General features: G+C 47.4%; 1 long non-coding RNA gene across 1 annotated transcript; it reads right to left on the minus strand.

Annotated features, from left to right (window-relative positions):
• Window positions 1-242: 242 nt before the first annotated feature.
• On the minus strand, window positions 243-22,946 carry LOC132387184 (uncharacterized). The gene is made up of 4 exons (XR_009509794.1): window positions 22,750-22,946; window positions 21,552-21,657; window positions 10,929-10,970; window positions 243-554 (listed from the first exon to the last, which is right to left on the minus strand). It is a non-coding gene; the product is annotated as an uncharacterized LOC132387184 (long non-coding RNA).
• Between the last annotated feature and the right edge of the window lie 576 nt (window positions 22,947-23,522).

Raw genomic sequence — 23,522 nt, forward strand, 5'->3', positions numbered from 1 at the left:
CTGACCCTATCGTTTAACCAGCCTGGGGTCTCCCCGGAACAGTGATCCTGGGGAACGACCGTCTCTGGAATCTTCCATCCTCCGGAACTGAAACAACAATCAGAGAGTCAGTCCCTGATCTGAGGGAGTTTATTCACTCAGAGAGACATGGGAAATTACACTCACCCTGTCCGTACCCTGTCTCTGGTCAGTAACACCCCAATCCTGGGAATTCCCTCTCTGTTGTACCTCCCCCTTGTCTCTACCCCGAGAATGTGGGATCTCCCCTCTCCCTGTATTTACTCCCCATCTCAGTGTAGTCACTGATGATCCCAGTCTCCCTGCATTTCCCATTCACACACCCCTTGTTCCCCTGTTTACCTTCCCATCTGTGTCCAGATTCTTCGCAATGATCTCCTCACTTTACCTGTTCAGTCTGTACCAAACCACTTCAAGATTTCCATCATCCATCAATTGTCCTCCGGTGCATTCAGTGTTGTAACAATTTGTGCTCCTCCAGGGCTGATCCAGGACGGTGTGGTTTACACACGGATCACCGAGTGCGGAGTCTGTGACTGAGGGACAGAACAATGTTCAGTGTTAATATACAGCTCATGTATCCCATCCTCCTCCTCTGCCAACCACAACCCCCATCCTGAACTAAATGGTGGGAGAGGGGAGGGAGGCTGACTGGAAGAGGATAGGTGAAGCCAAGAGGGTGGGAAAGGTCAAGGGCTGGAGAAGAAAAAATCTGATCAGAGAGGAGAGTGGACAATAGGAGAAATGGCAGGAGGAGTGGACCCAGGAGGAAGTAATAGTTTGGTGCTAAGAAGTAAAAGGGGAATAGACGAAGGGGGAGGAGAATTTTGTTTACTGGAAGGTGAAATCGATATTCGTACCATTAGGTTGGAGGCTACGCAGAAGGAATATAAAGTGTTGCTCCTCGACTTTAAGGGGATTTATCTTGTCACAAGACAAGGCTATAGATCAACAACATTGGAAAGGGACTGGGAATCGGAATTTAAATGTTTGGCCATCGGGAAATCCCGTTTATAGCGGATGGTGTATTGATGCTTGAGAAGCAGTCCCCCAGTTTACAATGAGTCTCTCCAATGTAGAGGAGGCCACAATGGGAACAATAGATATTCCCGGCAGATTCAGTGAACTGATGCCTCACCTGGAAGGAGTGCTTGGGGCCGTCAATGAAGGTGAGGGAGGAGGTGAATGGACAGTTGCAGGGATAAGTGCCTGGAGGGAGATCAGTGGAGGGAGGAGGGACATCATGGAGAGAGCAATCCCTGCAGACGGTGGTGGGCAGGGTGAGGAAAGGATATGTTTTGCAGTTGGGTCCCTTTGGAGATTGAGGAAATTGTGGAGGATAATGCTTTGGATGCTGAGGCTGAAGTGGTGGTAGGTGAAGACGAGGGACTCGGGAAGATGGAGTGAGTGCAGATGTATGGGAAATGGAGGAGATAAGGGTGAGGGAAACATCAATAGTAGAGGGAGGGAAACCCCATTCATTAAAGCAGGAGGACATCTCTGATACCCTGGAATGGAAACCACATCCTGAGAACAGACGTGGTGGAGTCACATCTTGTGCCAAGATGAGGCCACCCTCAAGGTGGAGGAGCAACACCTCATATTCCATTTGGATACCCTCCAACCTGATGGTATGAATATCGATTTCTCCTTCCGATGAACAAAATTTACTCCACTCCCTTCCTATATTCCCATTTTGATCTTTTACTTCTCACCTGCTTTAAACTTCCCCCTGGGTCTCCTCCTCTTTCCGTTTCTCCAATGGTATTCACTCTCCTCTCCTATCAGTTTCTTTCTTCTCCAGCCCTTGACCTTCCCACCCACCTGGCTTTACCTGTCACCTTCCAGCTGACCACTCTGCCCCCCCCCCAACCTTTGTTCTGTCATCTTCCCCCTGCCCTCTCAGTCCTAAAGAGGGGTCTTGGCCCAAATTATCAACTAACTATTCATTTCCATAGATGCTGCCTGACCTGCTGAATTTCCCCCGCATTGTGTGTGTGTGTTGCTACATATTACTATATAATACCCTGAGATTCAGTTTCTTCCCGGCATTCACAGTGGAACAAAGAAATACAATAGAATCAATGAAAAACTACACACAAACAAAGACTGACAAGCAACAAATGTGCAATAGAAATCAACAAAGACAATATCCATCAGTCAAGACCCCACCACCCAGGACATGCCCTCTTCCTATTACCACCATCAGAGAGGAGGGACAGGAGCCTGAAGACACACACTCAACGTTTCAGGAACAGCTTCTTCCCCTCCGCCATCAGATTTTTGAATGGACCTAGAAATACTAAAAATACCTCCAGTCCAAACCAAAAAGAAAAGCCACACAAATAATTGAAAATGATGCAGCAAGAAAATAAGGTCCTATGGGAAGAAGAAAGCAAAACAACATCTTAAAATGTAAAAAAAAAGAGAATGTATCTCCATTGAAAAAAAAATCAAAGACCAAATCATTTACTAAATAGTTTCAAAAAATAAAGAAAAAAGCAGAATCCCAAAAGGGAACAGAAAAGTTAATCTAAAAATACTAAAAAAAACCTACAGTAAAAACCAGAAGAGAGAACCCTCGCATTCTCACTGACCCAGTCAATAAGCTGGTAAATAGCTTAGAAATTTAAGTAAAAACCAAAAATAAACTAACCCAAGTCAGGCCGTAGTAGAGGAGGTTTGCTGGTCAAAATAATTTTTGAGCTTCATTTAATGTCTTGAAGAGCAAACGGGAATTATCAGAGAGAATGATCCTCCATCGAGCAGAAAAGAAGCAGAGCAGAAACCCATTCAAAAAAACTTCGACATCAGAGATTTAAACGCCATTTATTCCTTCAGAATGTCAGGGGTGAAATTTTCAATGAAGCGGAATTTCAAATCTTTAAATTCAAACATGCCTTTCCACCGAGCAAAGCGATTCAGATGTTACTTGATATGAACGTAATGGAGACGAATAATTTCTGGCCGTGGATGATTAGATTTTGGATGTAAAGAGCAATGGACAAGGTCGATTAATAGAGGGCCATCCAGGACTTCTGTGCCGAACACATCGAATAAAAATTAAGAAAAGAATTTAATAGGATCACCCTCCTCAACATCTTTAGGGAGCCCAATTATCCATGGATTCTGCATTCAAGATCGATTTTCAAGGTTGATAACTTTAATTTTATAACAATCCTGTTGTTGAGATATCGAAGCTAAATTTTGTTCCAAAGTTGTGATTATTCGGTGTCTTTGCCGAGTGCCTTCATCAAGTTCTGAATTTGTTGCTTGCTGCAGTTCAACTTCACGTTTAAGCGATCTAAAATTATCCTCGACAGTCATTAAAACTCCTTCAAACATGGCAAATTTTTGAGTCACTGTATCATCTATAAGTTTCCACATTGCTTCAACAGTTAACGGAGGCTGCTTAGATTGTTTAGAATCACCATCTCTTTTTCCATTCGGATCCGAAACTTTCCCGTTTTTTGCTTCTCGTGATCTGGTATTCATTTCCAGTGAATTAAAATCAAAGTCCAAAAGTATATCTGTGACATAAACCTTTTGGCGTAGGTATAAAAGAGAGTAAATAAGGGTGGCTACAGGTAATGAAGGTAAAGGGAATGGAGCAAAGCCCAAATAAGCCTCACTCCATGAGCGCCACCAGGAGACTAATCCCTTGAGATGTTCCCACAAGCAATGATCTCCTTTAAGGACTCTTTATCTCATTATTTTATAAGGAGGGTGTGGAGAGGATGGTTCCTCTGGTGGGGGTATACAGAACTAACAGACACAGCCTCAAAATTGAGGGGTGACCCTTCAGAACAGAGGCAAAGAGAAATTTCCTTAGCCGGAGAGTAGTGTATCTGTGGAGTGCTCTACCACAGATTGTGGCGGAGGCCGAGTTCATGTGTATGTTTAAGGTGGAAGTTGATCGTTCAGGGCATCAAAGGATATGGCAAGAAGGCAGATGAACGGGGTTGTGGGATCCAGAATCAGCCATGCTTTTTCGATCGGGAGTAGAAGGGCGGCGTGAGAGCTGAATTCCGAAAGAAGGCAGCTTTTTTGGAAACTTCTTGGAGTACAAGAAGGGTGAGACTGCACAGGCACGTGTGACAGCGTGGAGAGTTTAAAAAGACCACCCTATACAGCAGGCAGCAGTCGGAGCGGGCAGTGGAGTGCAGGGTGTTGGCTCAACGGGCTTAGGCAGAAACGGGAAGAGGCGAGAGTCAGGCACCAGCTCTTTCTTCCCCTTGGCGAATCGGCCCGGACAGAAAATGGAACAGCAGGGCTCACACCGCTAACGGTACAAGCTAACGGTTTAAAAAGTTTGTGTGTTTGGCGAGGTACGTGAGTGAGTAGACTTATTTTTTCCTTGTTTCATTCCTGTAGAATTAGGTAGCATGTCCACAGGATTTGTGCTTTGTTCAGGGTGTCAGACGTGGGAATCCTGGGAGTCGTCCCGCCTCCCTGGTGGCCACGTCTGTGCCAGGTGCAGAGATGCAGCTCCTCAGAGACCGTGTTAGGGACCTAGAGCTGCAGCCTGATGACCTATTGCTTACTAGGGAAAGTGAAGAGGTGATAGACAGGAGCTACAGGGAGGTAGTCATCCCTAGGCTACAGGGGTCAGAAAACTGGGTGACTGTCAGGAGAGGGAAGGGAAATGCATGGATAGTGGAGAGCACCCCTGTGGCTGCCCCCCTCAGCAACAAGTATATCGTTTTGGATGCTGTTGAGGGGGATGACCTGACAGGTGACTGGATCTCTGGCACTGAGCCTGGCACTGTTGTGCAGGAGGGAAGGAGTGAGAGGATGAATGCAGTAGTCATAGGGGATTCCATAGTCAGGGGAACAGACAGGAGATTCTGTGAGCCTGACAGAGATACCCGCATGGCGTATTGCCTCTCAGGTGTCAGGATACGGGATGTTTCGTTTCGCGTCCAGAATATTCTGAAGGGAGAGAGCGAGCAGCCAGCTGTCTCGGTACATGTTGGTACCAATGACATAGATAGGAAAAGGGAGGAGGTCCTGAAGAGAGATTTCTGGGAGTTAGGAAGGAAGTTGAGAAGCAAGACCTCCAGGGTAGTAATCTCAGGATTGCTACCTGTGCCACGTGCTAGCGAGGACAAGAATAGTAGGATCAGGCAGATGAATGCGTGGCTGAGAGACTGGTGCAGGGGGCAGGGCTTCAGATTTTTGGATCACTGGGATCTCTTCTGGGGGAAGTATGACCTGTTCAAAAAGGACCTGAACCCGAAGGGGACCAATATCCTGGTTCAATAGATAGATAGATAGATAGATAGATAGATAGATAGATAGATAGATAGATAGATAGATAGATAGATAGATAGATAGATAGATAGATAGATAGATAGATAGATAGATAGATAGATACTTTATTCATCCCCAAGGGGAAGTTCAACATCTTTCCAGTGTCCCATACACTTATTGTAGCAAAACTAATTACATACAGTATTTAACTCAGTATAAATATGATATGCATCTAAAATCACCCTCCCAAAAAGCATTAATAAATAGCTTTTAAAAAGTTCTTAAATAGTTTACTGAAGTGCATTGAGTGGTAACTTAAGCTCAGTCCTAACCCCGGCACTTTAACATGTCTTGCCCCGGTGGTTGAATTGTCGAGCCGAATGGCGTTGACAATAGAGCTGGTAGGGAGGATTTAAACTAATTTGGCAGGGGTGGGGGGAACTGGAATGATAGAGCAGAGGAGGGGGAAAACGGAAATAAGTCTATGATAGTGAGCAGTAAGGATGTCAGGAAGGACAGGCAGGTGATGGGACAAATTTTCAGCCATTGGGAAGAGCTGCAGTGCAATCAATGCAGAAAGTGCCAGATACTGGACTTAAGGTGTTATACTTAAATGCACGCAGCATAAGGAATAAGGTGGATGAACTTGTCGTACAGTTACAGATTGGCAGGTATGATATTGTTCTCATCACTGAGACGTGGCTAAAGGATGCATGTCTCTGGGAGCTGAACATCCAATGATACACGGTGTATCGGAAGGATAGGCAGGTAGGTAGAGGGGGTGGCGTGGCTTTATTGGTAAGAAATGTTATTAAACCATTAGAAAGAGTTGACATAAGATCGGAAGGTACAGAACCTTATGGGTTGAGCTCAGGAATTGCAGGGGTAAAAGGACCCTGAATGCAGTTATATACAGGCCTCCGAACAGCTGCAGTGATGTGGACTACAAATTACAACAGGAAATAGAAAAGGCTTGCCAGAAGGGCAGTATTATGATCATTGTGGGGGATTTTAATATACGAGTGGTTTGGGAAAATCAGGTCGGCACTGGATCTCAAGAGAGAAAATTTGTAGCATGTCTATGGGATGGCTTTTTAGAACAGCTTGTTGTTGAGCACACTAAGGGGATCGACTGTACCAGATTGGGTATTATGTAATGAACCAGAGGTGACCAGAGAGATGGAGGTGAAGGAACCCTTAGGAGGCAGTGATCACAGCATGATTGAGTTCATTGTTAAATCTGAGGAGAAGCTGAAATGCGATCTGTCAATATTTCACTGGTGTAAAGGAAATTACAATGGCATGAGAGAGGAACTGGCCAAAGTTGACTGGAAAGGGACATTAGTGGGAACGACGGCAGAGCAGCAGTGGCTGGAGTTTATGCGAGAAGTGAGGAAGGTGCAAGACAGATATATTCCAAAAAAGAAGAAATTTTTGAATGGAAAAAGGGTGCAACCGTGGCTGACAAGAGAAGTCTAAGCCAAAGTAAAAGCAAAGCAGAGGGCATACAAGGAAGCAAAAATTAGTGGGAAGACAGAGGATTGGTAAGTTTTTAAAAGCCTACAAAAGGAGACTAAGAGGGTCATTAAGAGGGAAAAGATGAACTATGAAAGGATGCTAGCAAATAATATCAAAGAGGATACTTAAAAGCATTTTCATGTATATAAAGAGTAAAAGAGGTGAAAGTAGATATAGGACTTTAGAAAATGATGCTGGAGAAATTGTTATGGGAGATAAGGAGATAGCAGAGGAATTGAACAAGTATATTGCATCAGTCTTCACTGAGGAAGACATCAGCAGTATACTGGACACTCAGTATTGCCAGGGAAGAGAAATATGCGCAATCACAATTATGACAGAGAAAGTACTCAGGAAGCTGAACAGTCTAAGGGTAGATAAATCTCCTGGACCAGATAGAATGCACCCTCGTGTTCTGAAGGAAGTAGCAGCAGAGATTGTGGAGGCATTAGCAATGATCTTTCAAAAGTTGATAGATTCTGGCCTGGTTCCGGAGGACTGGAAGATTGCAAATGTCACTCTGCTATTTAAGCAGGGGGCAAGGAAGCAAAAAGGAAATTATAGAGCTGTTAGCTTCACATCGGTGGTTGGGAAGTTGTTGGAGTCGATTGTCAAGGAGGAAGTTATGGGGACCTGGAGGCATATGACAAGATAGGCAGAACTCAGCATGCTTTCTTTCAGGGAAAATCCTGCCTGACAAACATAGTGCAATTTTTTGAGAAAATTACAAGTAGGCTAGACGAGGGAGATGCAGTGGATGTTGTGTATTTGGATTTTCAGAAGGCCTTTGACAAGGTGCTGCTCATGAGTCTGCTAAACAAGAGAAGAGCTCATGGAATTACTGGACAGTTACATACGTGGATAGAGTGCTGGCTGATCAGCAGGAAGCACGGAGTGGGAATAAAGGGATCCCATTCTGGTTGGTTGCCAGTTACTAGTGGTGTTCCACAGGGGTCCGTGATAGGGCCGCTTCTTTTTACGTTGTATATCAACAATTTGGATTATGGAATAGATGGCTTTGTGGCTAAGTTTGCTGATGATACAAAGATAGGTGGAGGGGCTGGTAGTGCTGAGGAAACAGAGTCTGCAGAGAGGTTTGGATAGACTGGGGGAATGGGCAAAGAAGTGGCAAATGAATTACGATGTTGGAAAGTGTATGGTCATGCACTTTGGTAGAAGAAATAAACGGGCAGACTATTATTTAAATGGAGAGAGAATTCAAAGTTCTGAGATGCGTCGGGACTTGGGAGTCCTCATGCAGGGTATCCTTAAGGTTAACCTCGAGGTTGAGTCAGTGGTGAAGAAGGCGAATGCAATGTTGGCATTCGTTTCTAGCGGAATAGAGTATAGGAGCAGGGATGTGATGTTGAGGCTCTATAAGGCACTGGTGAGACCTCTCTTGGAGTACTGTGTTCAGTTTTGGGATCTTAATTTAAGAAAGGATGTTCTGACATTGGAGAGGGTTCAGAGAAGATTCACTAGGTTGATTCCGGGAATAAAAGGGTTAACGTATGAGGAACGTTTGACCGCTCTTGGGCTGTACTCCTTGGAGTTTAGAAGAATGAGGGGGACCTCATAGACACATTTTGAATGTTGAAAGGCATTGACAGAATGGATGTGGCAAAGTTGTTTCCCGTGGTGGGGGAGTCTAGTACGAGAGGGCATGACTTAAGGATTGAAGGGCGCCCATTCAGAACAGAGATGCGAAGATTTTTTTTTTTAGCCAGAGGGTGGTGAATCTGTGGTATTTGTTGCCACGGGCGGCAATGGAGGGCAAGTGGGTTTATTTAAGACAGAGATTGATAGGTATCTGAGTAGCCAGGGCATCAAAGGTTCTGGTGAGAAGGCGGGGGAATGGGACTAAAGGGAAAATTGGATCAGCTCATGATGAAATGATGGAGCAGACTCAATGGGTCGAATGGCCCACTTCTGCTCCTTTGTCTTATTGTCTTATGTAATGGCAGAGCAGACTCAATGGTTGAATGGCCTAATGTCTTGTGGTCTTATGTTTTCATTATTTATTACTATTTATTTCTATTTGCATTTGCACTGTAGTTGCCTTCTGCACTCTTCTTGATCTTTCATTGATCCTGTTACAGTTACTATTCTGTAGATTTGCTGAGTCTACCCACAGGAAAATGAATCTCAGAGTTGTGTTTGGTGATATATGAACTCTAATAATAAAATTTACTTTGATTTTAAACATTTCCATCCTACCGACACAATGATCCTATCACTCCATGGTCCTCACATCCACATGTCTATTTAAGTGTCTCGTAATGTATTTGCCTCTACCACCATACCAGGCAGTGTATTTCAGGTGTCCACCACTCTCTGTAAAAACTCACCCCTCATATCCCCTTTGCACCTACCCCTTTTCACTATCAATACATGCCGTCTGGTATTAGACATTTCAACCCTGGGAAACAGATACCCTCTGTCCACTCTATCTATACCTTTAATAATCTTATAAACCTCTATCTGATCTACTCTCAGTCTCCACTGCTCCAGAGAAAACGACCTATCTATCCTGCCTCTCGTGATAGCACATGCCCTCTAAACCAGACAGTACCCTGGTAAACCTCTTCTGCACCCTCTCCAAAGCCTCAACATCCTTCCGATAGTGGGGTGACCAGAATGTCTGCAATACCCCAGACGAGGCCTCACCAGAGTTATACAAAGTTGCAACACAACCTCTTGACTTTTGATCTCAATGCCTCAACGAACAAAATCAGCATTCCATAAGCCTTCTTCACCACCTTATTGAACTCTGGGCAACTTTCAAGGAGTTTTGAACTTGGATCCCAAGATCTCTCTGCTCAGCAACACTGTTAAGGATCTTGCCCTTAACATGCCGAACTTTTGATTACTAACTTTCCTGTAATCTATTGTGTTCTTTTATCCCCATTAATTGTAGTGAAGTTATATGTTGCTCTTGCTTCTTGACACAGACAATAAATAAAATCTACTGTCACTGATTAAATGGACTCTCACGTTCAAGGTTACCACCATTCAACCGCATACACATATTCTGCCAAAAAACATTCCACCAGACCAAGGTGCACAACACAGTGCATATAACTCCCAACAACACATCCAGTAATATTACCACAAATAACTAATTATAAAACATAGTCTAGAAGAGTGACATTTAGCATAAGGTGCATTTCAAAGTTCGGAGTAAATTTATTATAAAGTACAGATATTCACCATATACAAGCCTGAGATTCATTTTCTTGTGGGCATACTCAATAAATCTATAGAATAATAACCACAACAGAATCAATGAGAGACCGACCAGTTGGGCCATTCAACCAGAGTGCAGAAGACAACAAACTGTGCAAATACAAAAAGAAGAAATAATAATGATTAATAAATAAGCAATAAATATCAAGATCATGAGATGAAGGGTCCATAAAAGTGAGTCCATAGGTTGTGGGAACATTTCAATGATGGGGCCAGTGAAGTTGAGTGAACTTTTCCCCTGTGCCGTGCAATAGATTTCTGAGCCGTTTCTCAGACACCCGGTTCACCTGTCCTTTGTGAGGCTGGGAGGAGTCAGTGTACAATGTTTATATGAAGTGTGAGAGGTTGCAGCCCCTGTTTGAGTATCTGAAGGGGCTGCTGCTCACGTTTTGGTTGTACTTCAGCCCTGTGCTCCTGATATATGGTCACCCAGTACGGAGGGGGTTGGGTCACTCAGAGAATCTACTGGTGGGCTTGTTCCTGGACCTGGCCGAGATGGCCATTCGTGGGTCCAGGCAGTCAAGGGCTCTGCCCAAGCTGAATGCCTGTCCCTCTTCTGGGGTTACCATCATGTAGAGATGGAGCATGCGATCACTATGGGTACAGGGGGATTTCCTGGGACGGTGGGTCCTCCAGGGAATTGAGTGTTTTGTAGTTAGTAATAACCATATTTTAATTTGAAATTGCGAACAATCTTGTAAATCATTGATACTGTATTTGTGTTTTGTGAGTGAATAAAACTTTATAGTTTTGTAAAAACAAAATGGGAGCAATGCTCTTTACAGGCCTTTGTTGCCAGGGCTGTCTGCACGTGGTCTACGATTCATTCTTGCCTTGACATTAATTAACCCTTGCCTTGCCATGACTTCCCCTTGCTGTTGGAAATTACTTACCCAGCAAAGCCAGAACCAGCAACGGGACCCTCATCTTCCTGGCTAAAAGGGGGAAAAACATAATTTAATTTTCTCATCAATGTTCTTCTACATCTCTTATTATCATCTATAGTATATTTTATTCATTGCACTGCACTGCATCCGTAAAGCAACAAATCTCAGGACATAGGTCACTAATAATATACCTGATTCTGAAGGTAATTTAAATCAGAGAGAAATGAGGCAGTGGGGTATGGAACAGAGTGCAAACTGGGACAATAACTGAGGATCCATCGCTAGTGGGTGTGATACACCACGTTCTCACTGGGACACAACAGAGGTGAGATCTCTCTCTCTCTCTCTCTGGGATCTCAGATAAACCACCTGAGTCTGTCTGCCCATCTCTCTCACACTGAGACCACACAGAGAGGGGTGAGATACCTACACGTCTCACTTGCCCCCCTATCTCTCTCCCTCCCACCACACAAAGATGGGTGAGATCTCCCTCTCTCCTTTCAGAAACTCCACCTGCGTTAATGTCCCTGCATCCATCCAGCCCATTCCCTCTTCAGATCTCTTCCCTCCACCAAACCCTGTCCCCATGCAGAGAGCACACACACACACACACACACTCTGATTCACAATGGGAAACCCCCTCACCCACCCCCCTCCACACACACTCACACCTCTGACTCTCAATGGGGAACAGCCCCCCTTCTCTCTCTCTCACACACACACACACACACATTCTGACCCTCAATAGGAAACTGCCCCCGACACACTGATTCTCAATGGGAAACCCCCTCGTCCCCCGCCCCCCCCCCACACACACACTCACACGTATGTCTGTTAACAGCACAGATCACAGATACCTGAGCCTGACCACGGTTTACAGTCTGTGTGAGAGATGGAGGGAGATGGAACTAGCTGTATCCTCCTCAGTTCCGGGTCAGTACATGAGTGGTGTCAGCCTTGGCCCCGACTACCTTCCACACTGGCTGCTGGTGTGAAAGAACACAGGGCGGGGTAGCGACGCGGCTGAAGATAAGATATGGGTGAACATGCAAAGTAAGGGAGCTGACATGTATCCCAGCCGCCTGGAATGAAGAGTCCATTGTTCTCATTTTCCAAACTTCTTCAATGGACACAGCATCGGCAACAGCTCAGGGCAGGAAAAGGGCTCTGTGTGTCGGGACAGGAATGGACACACAGACCAGAGAGTCGAATTAAACCCATGAATTAGGGAGTGGGATAAACCCCTGACAAAACATTCTGCACTGGGCTGTGTATCGGACACACAAGATACTGGGGAGCTCAGCAGGTCAGGCAGCATCTATGCAGAGAAATAAAGAGTCAACGTTTCAGGTCTCTTCAACCCTTTACCTCTTCCAGCTATCACCTCCCAGCTTCTCACTTCACCCTTCCACTCACTTACCTACTCACTCACCTGACTCCACCTATCACCTCCCAGCTTCTCACTTCACCCTTCCACTCACTTACCTTCCCCCTCGCTTGGCTCCACCTATCACCTCCCAGCTTCTCACTTCACCCTTCCACTCACTTACCTACTCACTCACCTGAATCCACCTATCACCTCCCAGCTTCTCACTTCACCCTTCCACTCACTTACCTTCCCCCTCGCCTGACTCCACCTATCACCTCCCAGCTTCTCACTTCACCCTCCCACTCACTTAACTCCCCCTCGCCTGACTCCACCTATCACCTCCCAGCTGCTCACTTCACCCTCCCACTCACTTATCTCCCCCTCACCTGGATCCACCTATCACCTCCCAGCTTCTCACTTCATCTTCCCACTCACTTACCTCCCCCTCACCTGGCTCCTCCTATCACCCCCTAGCTTCACCCTCCCACTCACTTACCCTCCCCCTCGCCTGGCTCCACCTATCACCTCCCAGCTTCTCACTTCACCCTCCCACTCACTTACCCTCCCCCTCCCCCGACTCCACCATAACCTCTTGACTTTTGAACTCAGTGTCTCAACTAACAAATGCAAGCATTGCATAAGCCTTCTTAAACACAAAAGACTCTGCAGATGCTGGGGTCAAAGCAACACGCACAACACACTGGTTTTTCCATGTTTTGCTATTTTCCCTGGTTTTTTTTGGTTCCAATGTGAAAAAAGGAGCACGTGATTCACAAATACAAATTTTCAGTTAAATTAATCAATATCCCTGGTTGCAATACACATTAAGGTGAACAAGATGTAGGGATCAGTTTAGTATTGAGGTGAGTGAAGTTATCCTCACTGGTTCAGCAGCCTGATGATTGAAGGGTAATAACTATTCTTGACCTGGTGGTGTGAGACCCGAGGCTCCTGTACCTCCTGCCCAATGGAAGCAGTGAGAAGAGAGCACGGTCTGGATGGGGGTCACTGATGATGGATGCAGCTTTCTTGTGTCAGTGCTCCTTCTAGTTGTGCTCAATGGTGGGGAGGGGTGTGTGTGTGTGTGTTTGTGTGTGTGTGTCTCCCCTTCCTCTCTCTCACCTTAACTGTCTTTCACTTTCTTCCTCTCCACTTTCCCCACCCCCCAACACCTCACATTGTGCCAATACCTCTTGCTTTGACCTGTGACCTTTCACCAAATGTGACCTGTGTCTCTGATGTGAAAACCCCTCTGTTCTCAGTCTGTTTGCATCCGGTGGCAAACAGGAGAACAGAACAGGGCAGAATTAACCAGAGGGATGTTCCTATTGGAACTGTAATGGCCACAGAAGCAAGAGTTTATAATGTTTTGCAGAGAAACTGAGTATTCAGCACCACAAACTACATATCATACCTCTGACCCTCTCTCACCTTCCCCTCCCCCCACCTTTCTGTCTCACTCTCAGTATCACCTCACCACACTATTCCAGGAACTCCTCTCACTTCTGTCTGTGGGTGAATTTGCATCTGTGGGTGAATTTGCATCTGTGGCTTTCAACAGGTTACAACTGCATGTGTGAAATGAACAGTCCATTGTTCTGAACCGGAGTGGGTTTTTTGTTGCCAATGATTTCCTGTTGTTTGCCTCCCACCCTTCTTAAAGAGTGGAGTGACATTTACAATTTTCCATTCCTCCAAAATGATCCCAGAATCCAGTGATTGTTGAAAGATCACTACTGATGCCTTCACAGTCATTTCAGCCACCTCTTTCAGAACCCTGGGGTGTTGTCCATCTGGTCCAGGTGACTTATCGACATTCAGACCTTTCACCAACCCAAACACCTTCTCCTTCATAATAGCAACTACACTGACTTCTGCCCCCGACACTCGAATTTCTGGCAGACTGATGGTGTCTTTCACAGTGAAGAAGAATTCAAAATACTTATTAAGTTTGTCCGCCTTTCTTAATACTGTATTATGTCCTCTCCAGTGTCATCTTCCACCTGTTTCTTTTCTCATGATTGCTTTTTTTATTGCCTTCATTTTGTTTTTAAAACCCTCCAGCTTCCCACTAATTATTGATTTACTGCATGCTCTTGCTTTCAATCGTATGCTGTCATTAACTTCCCTTTACAGCCACAGTTGCCTCATCTTCCCTTTACAATATTTCTTCATGTTTGGTATTTATCTATCATGCATTTCCAAATTACTTCCAGAAACTCCAGCCATTGCTGCTCTGCCATCATCCCTGATAATGTCCGCTTCCAATCAACTTTGGCCAGCTCCTCTCTCATGCCTCTGTAGTTCCCTTTACCCCCCTGTAATACTGATACATCTGATTTTAGCTTCTCCCTCTCAAACTGCAGGGTGAATTCCATCATATTTTGATCTCTGTCTCATTACACAACACCAAATCCAGACACTGGGTCTTAGCACTCAGATCTGCAGCTGGATCTTCAACTTCCTCACAGACAGGACCCAGACTGTAAAAATAGGGGACAAGCTCCCCTCTACAATCACTCTGAGCACCGGTGCCCCACAATGCTGTGTACTCAGCCCCTGCTGTACTCACTGAACACCCATGATTGTGTAGCCACGTTTCCATCGAACTCAATATATGTTTGCTGATGACACCACAATTGTAGGCCTTATCTCAGGTAATGATGAGTTTGAGTACAGAGAGGAAATTAAGAACCTGGTGGCATGTTGCCAAAAGTAACCTATCCCGCAACATCAGCAAGACGATGGAATTGGTTGTTCACTGCAGAAGGAGTAGCGGACTGCACGACCCCATCTACATCGGTGGTGCGCAGGTGGAGCAGGTCAAAGCTTTAAGCTGTTTGGGGTCAATATCACAAATGACCTGACTTGGTCTAACCCAGCAGAGTCCACTGCCAAGTAGGCCCCCTTGCACCTTTACTTCCTGAGAAAGCTGAAGGAATCTGGCCTGTCCCCTAAAACCCTCACTAATTTGTATAGATGCACTGTAGAAAGCATTCTTCTAGGGTGCATCACAACCTGGTATGGAAGTTGTCCTGTCCAAGACCAGAAGTAGCTGCCGAAGATCGTGAACACAGCCCAGCACATCACACAACCCAATCTCCCATCCTTGGACTCACTTTACACCGCATGCTGTCGGAGCAGAGCTGCCAGGATAATCAAGGACACGACCCACCCAGACAACACACTCTTTGTCCCACTTCCCTCCGGGAGAAGGTTCAGGAGCTTGAAGACTTGTATGGCCAGATTGGGGAACAGCTTCTTTCCAGACTGCTGAATGGATCCTGATCTGGATCTGGGCCGTACCTTCCAAATATCCAGACCTGTCTCTTGTTTTTTTTCACGACCTTACCCTTTTCTGTTTTTTTTTAATTTATGATCTGTAATTTAAATTTTTATTATATTTACTATTGATTTGTACGCCAGGGAGCACGAAGTGCAGAATCAATATCACTGTCATGATTGTACGTACTAGTATCAATTGTTTGGCGACAATAAAGTAATAAAGTAAAGTAATAAAGTAGTTCAGACGTCTTTCTCCTGGTGGGCTCAACCACGAGCTGCTTTGAAAATCCATCTCATATGCATTCTACAAATTCCTTCTTTTGGGATCCAACGCCAGCATGATTTCCCCAATCTACCTGCAAATTGAAACCCCCATGGTTATCATTACATTGTCCTTTTTACATGCCCTTCCTATCTCCTGTTGCAATTTGTAGCCTACATCCTAGTTACTGTTCTGAGGCCTGAGTACATTGAATTGGAATTGAACTTACAACTTACAAACTCCATATACAGGAGTAAAAATCGTATGTAGGGCTCTCAGTAACTGTGGTGTTAACTGTTCAGGCTAACAAAATGGCTTCTTTGTATTGTTAAAATGAAAATACTTCCCTGTAATGTTACTTAATGCTGTAATGGGTTTCTGTATCTGGAATGTCGGGGTTATAACTGTAGCTAAGGGGGGAACTAGCCAATGGAGAATTGTTATGCTATCTTGTATCTGTGAGATGAGCAGGAGTTCACGGTCTTTTCTCGGGAGGCGAGCGAGGAGGATGACGTGTGAGGAGCGGACAGCGGTTCCAGGGCAGTGGATACTGGACGTCGGAGGTTCGGACGGTGGCCGAAGGCTCGGAAGGTCGTTGTGGATGGAACCGGAGGCGTGAGCGCCAATGTATTAAAATATTATGTGCACAAACTGATAAACTTACTGATTTGGCATTTTTAGGTTATCTGTTTCTACTAACCCATCACCAAGAAGTAACTATAAAATTGTAATTATGTACTCGCCTTTGGTGCATTGTCTGATATTTGTGTTGCGGGCGTGTACTGGGGGGGGGGCATTACACCGTATTTACACTGAAGTATTGCACTATTGGCAGGGCAGCAGTGGTTCACCGTAGGCGAATGGGGGTAAATTGGGGGCACAGATGTTACACTTATGTTATGTCTCTATTTTAATGTGCAATTTATACTAATTTATAATGAATCTTACGTACACCCGGACAGTCAATATAACATAGAAATACAGTTGCATCAGCGTGAATTAATCAGTCTGATGGCCGGGTGGAAGAAGCTGTCCCGGAGCCTGTTGGTCTGGGTGTTTACGCTGCGGTACTGTTTCCTGGATGGTAGCAGCTGAAACAGTTTGTAGTTGGTGTGGCTCAGGTCCCTAATGATCTTTTGGGCCCTTTTTACACACGTGTCTTTGTAAATGTCCTGAATAGTGGGAAGTTCACATCTACAAATGCACTGGGCTGTCCACACCTCTCTCTGCAGAGTCCTGTGATTGAGGGAAGTACAGTTCCCATACCAGGCAGTGATGCAGCCAGTCAGGATGCTCTCAATTGTGCCCCTGTAGAAAGTTCTCAGGATTTGGGGGTCCAGACCAAACTTCCTCAACTGTCTGAGATGAAAGTGGTGCTTTTTTAACCATGCAGCCGGTATGTACAGACCATGTGAGATCCTCAGTGAGATCCTCAGATCCATTGATGTCAATAGGGGCTAGTCTCTCTCCATTCCTCCTGTAGTCCACAACCAGCTCCTTTATTTTTAATGACATTGAGGGAGAGGTTGTTTTCTTGACACCTCTGTGTCAGTGTGATACTACTCTCATCTGGGATTTTTTAGTATTGCAGATTCTGAATTTTACTCACAAGGATTCTACATATTCTCAATCCGATGCCAACTCCATCTCAGAATTCAATTCCCACCCCAACCCTTCTGCTTACCCTCCTATCCATTCGATACATTGTGCATGTTAAACTCCCAACCACGACTCAGTGATGCCCACGACGTCATACCTGAGCATTAGAAGATAACACTTTCAGTGCTGTGTCCATCACCCTTTTCAATTTTCCCCCCATGTTACCAGAAGTTAAATTTATATCCCTTTCTGGAGACTTTTGTAACCTCTCCTGCACTCGCCTTCCCTTTTACTTCATCCTCACTTTCCAAACTGTTGAAATGTTGAACCTATTATTTAGTTTAAAGACAAACTTCACCCTATCCCAGTGATTGCGATTTGGACCGGTCATCTGCCTAAATTCCACCACCATGTTGGTTTTGGTACCAGAGGTGAAAATACACTGGACCTGGTTTATACTGACATACCAGGAGCATATAAAGCCATTCCCCAGCCCCACGTTCAATTGACTGCTTCTCTTGCTGCTTCTCCCTACGTATTCTACGCTCCACACTTTCCACCATGAGGAGATACCTGGTGTCCACTCGTCCCTCCCCACTGGTCTCCTCCTGGCACTTATCCCTGCAAGCTGCAGACCAAAGACTCACTGTGTCTAACGCCGGTGGCCCTGGACACCCCGAGACCACAGTTCCTGCTGCCGCCCGGTTGGACCTCGATACCATCGGATGCCCCCAGATTACGAATCTCTCTGAATCCATCCCCAGTCCCAAAGGCTTTTGACATCTCCGTACCAGTGACACTAATATCACCAACTCCAGTTCCAATGATCCCGAGCGGATTCAGAACCCGGTTTCCACTGCCGTCAGTGCTGGTTCCAATGACCATGGACACCTTCAAACTGCTAACTGCACAACCTCCAACTCCGACTCCAGCCTGGACATTGACAATGTCGCCTCCAGGCCGAGACTTTACACGCTGCCACTGGAACCCCAGTCTCCCCTTCCCCCACCACCACTCTGCAGTCCCGGGTCTCTCAGGCCCCACCGTCAGCTCTTGGGTCCACAGAGCCTCCATCGTCCTCCAACCCCACCTTCCCTGGACACTCCAACCCTCCTCTCTCCTCAGACACTACCAACCCTCTTCCCCATTCTGATCCCAACTCTCATCCGTGCCGGGACTTCACAATTCCCTCTGACCTTCCCCTCTCTGAGGCAGAACATTCTGTCCTCATTAAGGCCTCACTTTTGCCCCACTGCACTCACCGTGACATTGAACTCTTCTTCCATTGCCTCTGTATCCATGCTTACGTCTTTGGCAAGGACTCTGCAGACCGCACCGATTACCCAGTCTCCCATCTCCAACCCTCCTCTTCCTGGACACTGTGCTCTGGTCTTCTGCCTGCTCTTCTTTTTATAGCCAATTGCCTGCGAAACACCAACTGTCTCAACTTTAACCCTCCTCACTCCAATTCCAACCTCACCCCTCTGTACACGCTGCTCTCCACTCTCTCCGCACTAATCCTAACCTCACTATCAATCCTCCAGGTAAGGGTGGGGTGCTGTAGTAGTCTGGTGGACTGACCACTACCCTGCTGAGTCCACGAACCAACTCTCAGACAACTCCTCCTACTTAATCCTTGAACAGGACCCCACTAAGGAGCACCAGACTATTGTCTCCCACACTGTCACTGACCTCGACTCTGGGATCTCCCATCCACTGCCACCAACTTCATAGTTCCCTTAACCTGCACCTCCTGTTTCCACCTCCCACTCAAGATCCACAAACCTGACTGTCCAGGTAGACCCAGTGTTTCAGCCTGCTCCTACCCCACTGAACTTACATCTGCATACCTCCACTGTTTTATTCCCCTTGGTCAGTCCCTTCCTACCTACATCCGTCACACTTCACGTGCTCTTGATCTTTTCAATGTCTTTAAGCCCCCTGGTCCTGATCGTTACATTTTCACTATGGATGTCCAGACCCAATACACTTCCATCCCCCATCGGGTGGGCATTAAATCTCTCCACTTTCTTCAGAACATCAGTCAACCAGTTCCCCTCTACCACGACTCTCCTCCGATTGGTGGAACTGGTCCTCATCCTCAATAATTTCTCCTTCGGTTCCTCCCACCACCTTCAAACCAAAAGTGTGGCCATGGGCACTCACATAGGTCCCAGCTGTGCCTCCCTTTTTGTCGGCTACATTTAACATTCCTGTTCAAAGCGTACACTGATATTGCTCCCCAACTCTTCCTATGCTAATCAAAGACTGCATTGGTGCTGATTCCTACACCCGTGCTGAGCTCGTCAACTTCATCAACTTTGCTTCCAACTTCCACCCTGCCCTCAAATTTACCTCGTCTATACCTCCCCTTTCTCAATCTCTATTTCCATCTCTGGAGACAGTCTATCTACTGATAACTTTTACAAACCCACTGACTCTCACAGCTACCTGGACCATACCTCGTCCCACCCCGTCACTTGTAAAATCCCCATCACCCTTCATTCCAGAATGACTGAGATGTCTTGCTCCTTCAAAGAAAAGCGATTCCCTTCCTCCTCCATCAACCCTGCCCTCACCCACATCTCTTCCATTTCACACACATCTGCTCTCACCCCATCCTCCTGCCGTCAAACCAGGAATAGAGTTCTTTTCCTCAACTACCACCCCACCTGCTTTCACATACAGCCCATAATTCTACATAACATCCGCCAGCACCAACGTGACCCCACCACCAAGCAAATCATTCCCTCCCCTGCACTCCTCCCCACCCCAACTTTCCACAGGGATCACTCCCAATACAACTCCCTGTCCACTCGTCCCTCCCCACTGATCTCCTCCTGGTACTCATCCTTGCAAGCGGAACAAGAGTCACAACTGCCCCTGCACCTCCTCCCTCACCACCATTCAGGGCCCCAAACAGTCCTTCCAGGTGAGCTGACACTTCACCTGTGAGTCTGTTGGGGCATCGACTGTATCCGGTGCTCCAGGTGTGGCCTCATGTATATCAGAGAGACCCAGTGAAAATTGGGAGACCGCTTCACCGAGCACCTACGATCCATCTGCCAGAAAAAGCAGGATTTCCCAGTGACCTCGCATTTCAATTCTGCTTCCCATTCCCATTCCTACATGTCAGTCCATGGTCTCTACTGTCGTGATGAGGCCACATTCAGGTTGGAGGAGCAACACTTTATATTCTGTCTGGGAGCATCCAAGCAGTTGGCATATACATCGATTTCTTGAGCTTCTGGTAATTGCCCCAATCCCCTTCACAATTCCCCATTCCCTTTTCCCTCTTTCACCTTACCTCCTTACCCTCCCATCACCTGCCTCAGGTGCTCCTACCCTTCCCTTTCTCCCATGGTCTTCTGCCCTCGATCAGATCCCCCTTCTCCAGCCCTTTATCTCTTCCATCAAACTTCCCTGTTCTTTACTTCACCTCCTCCCCCTCTCCCGGTTTCACCTATCACCCACCACCTTGTACTTCCTCCTCCACTCCCCCCACCTATTTAATCGGACTTCCCTTCTTTCCCTTCTGTCCTGATGAAGGGTCTCAGCCTGAAACGTCGACTGTTTACTCTTTTCCACAGATGCTGCCTGGCCTGCTGAGTTCCTCCAGCATTTTGTGTGTGTTGCTTTGGATTTCCAGCATCTGCAGATTGTCTCGTGTCTGTGGGTCTTCTCCTGCTCCTATTTCTATGTTCTGACATTGTACAAGATGTTGGTGAGGCCAGATTTGGAATACTATGCTCAGGTTTAGTCACACTGCGACAGGAACAATATCATGAAGCTGGACGGAGTGCAGAGGAGATTTACCAGGATGTTGCCAGGACTCGTGGGATTGAGTTATGGACTGAAGGTGAGCAGGTTGGGACTTTTTGTTTTGTCCCCATTGGAGGGTAGGAGAATGAGTGGTCATCTTATAGAGGGGTAGACAATACACTCAGTGGTGGAGGGGTCTCGGGAGGTAATTCTAGAGCAGAGGGTCATGGTGGACAGTGTTGTAGAAATTAATTCAGGATAATAGGGGCATGGATGGGACAGCAGTGATATCTCAGTGGGGAGTGAGACCAGAGGAAATGTTCACCCTCCCAGTCTCAGCTCCAACTCTCACCTCAGCCTGGTTTCCATCTGTTGTTCAATGTTCCCCTGTGGCTCCTCACCAGACGTTGCCTCTGCCTCTGACACGGAGAGTCCGTCGCTCTCAGTCTGACACCTTCCTGTAACAGACCCGTCATCAGTGGACTCTGATCATTGGGACTCTGCCCACCTCAGACTCGTCCCTCACCCTCGGGAGCTCCCTCAACACCGTCACTCACCCTCGGGAGCTCCCTCTCAACACAACGTCCCTCATCCTCTGGAGCTCCCTCTCAACACACGGTCCCTCACCCCCGGGAGCTCCCTCTCAACACACCGTCCCTCACCCTCGGGAGCTCCCCCTCAACACACCGTCCCTCACCCTCGGGAGCTCCCCCTCAACACACCGCCCCTCACCCTCGGGAGCTCCCTCTCAACACACCATCCCTCACCCTCGGGAGCTCCCTCTCAACACACCATCCCTCACCCTCGGGAGCTCCCTCTCAACACACCGTCCCTCACCCTCGGGAGCACCCTCTCAACACCGTCCCTCATCCTCTGGAGCTCCCTCAACACACGGTCCCTCACCCCCGGGAGCTCCCTCTCAACACACCGTCCCTCACCCTCGGGAGCTCCCCCTCAACACACCGTCCCTCACCCTCGGGAGCTCCCCCTCAACACACCGTCCCTCACCCTCGGGAGCTCACACTCAACACACCGCCCCTCACCCTCGGGAGCTCCCTCTCAACACACCATCCCTCACCCTCGGGAGCTCCCTCTCAACACACCGTCCCTCACCCTCGGGAGCTCCCTCTCAAAACCGTCCCTCACCCCCGGGAGCTCCCTCTCAACACACCGACCCTCACCCTCGGGAGCTCCCTCTCAACACACCGTCCCTCACCCTCGGGAGCTCCCTCTCAACACACCATCTCTCACCCTCGGGAGCTCCCTCTCAACACACCATCCCTCACCCTCGGGAGCTCCCTCTCAACACTGTCCCTCATCCGGGGGAGCCTCCTTGCACCAGACCATTCTGCTACCTCTGGTCTGTTCCTCACCCTGAGGAGGTCCCACTCAACTCACTGAGCCCCAAGAGCTCCCTCACACCGACTACCCCAGTTCCTCAGTATCTCCCTCAGATCCGTCCCTCACCGCAGTGTGCTCCCTCACAACAGACCATACCAGTACCGCAGAAGCTCCCTCAAGTGTGTCCCTCAAACCCGGCCATCTCTCACCCTAGGGATATCCCTCGTCCGATGGTCTCTCGACCTCTGGAACTCCCTCTGATCCATCCCTCATGCTAGGGAGCGCCCTCCAATCCATCCCACTGAGGAGATCCTTCAGCCCATGTCTGGAGCTGATTCAGCTGACTCTGTCCGCTTACATCCCAGGTTCCCGCAGTCCATCTCATCACCATCACACCCTCCCTCACTGAGATCCTACTTACCCTCTTTATCCCCCTCACCTACACTCTCAGTCCCTCCCTTATCCTCAGCCATTCCCTCAGCGAGAACTTCCTCACTCTCATTCCACCCTAAATGGAACCTATATCAACGTTGGACCCTCCCTCACTGAGACCCTCCTCAGACAGCGAGACACTGCTCAACCTCAGACCATCCCTCAATGAGACCCTCCACACCCTCAGACACCCGCGCTGAGACCCTCCTCACCCTCCTACGCCGAGACTCTCCGCTCCTTCAGACCCTGCCTCGTCGAGACCCTCCTCACACTCAGACCCTCCCTTGCCGAGGCCCTCCTCATACCCACCCCCAATGAAACCCTGATCACCGTCAGACCCTCCCTCAATGAGACCCTCCTCACCCTCAGACCCTCCCTCACCGAGACCCTCCTCACCCTCAGACCCTCCCTCACCGAGACCGTCCTCACACTCAGACACTCCCTCACCGAGACCCTCCTCACACAGACCCTCCCTCTCCGAGACCCGCCTCACCCTCAGACACTCCCTCACCGAGACCCTCCTCACCCTGACCCTCCCTCACCGAGACCC

This window comes from Hypanus sabinus, unplaced genomic scaffold (genome assembly GCF_030144855.1).
Source record: "Hypanus sabinus isolate sHypSab1 unplaced genomic scaffold, sHypSab1.hap1 scaffold_162, whole genome shotgun sequence".
Taxonomy (NCBI): domain Eukaryota; kingdom Metazoa; phylum Chordata; class Chondrichthyes; order Myliobatiformes; family Dasyatidae; genus Hypanus; species Hypanus sabinus.